This window comes from Pan paniscus, chromosome 7 (genome assembly GCF_029289425.2).
Source record: "Pan paniscus chromosome 7, NHGRI_mPanPan1-v2.0_pri, whole genome shotgun sequence".
Taxonomy (NCBI): domain Eukaryota; kingdom Metazoa; phylum Chordata; class Mammalia; order Primates; family Hominidae; genus Pan; species Pan paniscus.
In genome coordinates, this window is record NC_073256.2 from 122,359,163 (window position 1) to 122,360,966 (window position 1,804).

Below are 1,804 nucleotides of genomic sequence, written 5' to 3' on the forward strand. Positions count from 1 at the left end.
CAGGCTAATTTTTGTTTTTGTAGAGACAGGGTCTTGCTACATTGCCCAGGCTGGTCTCAAACTCCTGGCCTCAAGCAAGTCTCCTGCCTTGGCCTCCCAAAGTGCTAGAATTACAGATATGAGCCACTGCACCGTGCTCAATATTTTCTCCTAATAGTTTTAGTTATATTTTTCACATTAAGATCTTTTTATACATTTAGACTTCATTTTTGTTTTATTTGTTTATAGTGTGTGTCGCAGATGCTGCTGACATTGTCTACACCTACCTAAGCTCTCCTGCAGCATAAGAGAATTTCTGCAAGCTGACTATCCCCTTAAAAGTATTTGCATCTCTCTTCTGTGCGTGGGAGGCTTCTCTGACACAAGACAGGTATCAAGATCCTGGACAGGTGTTGGGGGAGTTGATGCCCTGGGGCAACCTTCAAAAATGAGATCTATAGTGGTTCTAGGCATTTCAGGAGCCACGGCTTAAGGTGCAGACATGGCCAAGTCCAAGAATCACACCACACACAATCAGTCTCGAAAATGGCCCAGAAATGGCATCAAGAAACCCTGACCACAAAGATACGAATCTCTTAAGGAGGTGGACCCCAAGTTCCTGAGAATCATGTGCTTTGCCAAGAAGCACACCAAGAAGGGCCTAAAGAAGATGCAGGCCAACAATGCCAAGGCCATGAGTGCACTTGCCAAGGCTATCAAGGCCCTTGTAAAGCCCAAGGAGGTTAAGCCCAAGACCCCAAAGAGTGTCAGCTGCAAGTTCCATTGACTTGCCTATATTGCCCACCCCAAGCTTGGGAAGCGTGCTTATGCCCACATTGCCAAGGGGCTCAGTCTGTGCCAGCCAAAGGCCAAGGATCAAACCAAGGCCCAGGCTGCAGCTCCAGCTACAGTTCCAGCTCAGGCTCCCAAAGGTGCCCAGGCCCCTACAAAGGCTTCAGAGTAGAGATCTCTGTCTGCCAACGTGAGGACAGAAGGACTGGTGTGACCCCCTGGGGCTGCCGTCTGCATAGGGCTGGTGTCCTCCTATGCTATTTGTACAAATAAAACTGAGGCAGGAAAAAAAATGGAATCCATAGATAAATGTTAGTTTCCCATCCTCTGGGGGACAATCTTAAGGAGTATATGCCACATGTTTTCTCCAAATTCACAGTGAGGATTAAGCTCCAATTTTCATTAACAGCAATCTGTTCATTAACACACCTTTTGTTAACTTTACTCTTCTCACTTTCTCCTGCTTCCTCACTTGAGCCACCAAAGATTCCCTCCAAATAAACTGCTTGCACCCAAGTCTTCACCTCAGGGTCTGCCAAGCTAAGACACTGTGTGAGACTTTTTACTTTTATTTTTGGAAAGCCATTTTTCTCAATGCCATATATGGAGAAAATCCACTCTTTTTGCATAGATTTGAAGAAGATAATCTCTTATGAGCTTGGTTCCATTTTCCACCTCTCTATTCTACTATTCCATTCATATATTTCCACCAGTCCTGCACTGTTTTAATATTCTGCCTTCAATACATGTTTCTTATCCTGCTATGCGAGTTTTTACCCCGCTTTTCCTTAGAGAATATCTTACCTGTTTTAGTCCTTTATGCTTTCCAAATGAATTTTAGAATCACTTTGTCATGTTCCATAAAAGATTCCAACAGGATTTACACTGGAATTTTATGGAATTTATATATTGATGTTAAGATCATTTATCCTTATAAAACTGAATCTTCCTGTACATGACAAATAAACATGCCACATCCCTTCACTTAATGAGAAATTCAATTAAGTCTTTCTGGAATTTTTTTTTAAATTTC

The 1,804-nt window shown here is 42.7% G+C and overlaps 1 pseudogene; it reads left to right on the top strand.

Moving 5' to 3' along the window:
- Nucleotides 1-481: 481 nt before the first annotated feature.
- LOC100987240 (large ribosomal subunit protein eL29-like) lies at nucleotides 482-946 on the top strand (annotated as a pseudogene).
- The last annotated feature ends 858 nt before the right edge of the window (nucleotides 947-1,804 follow it).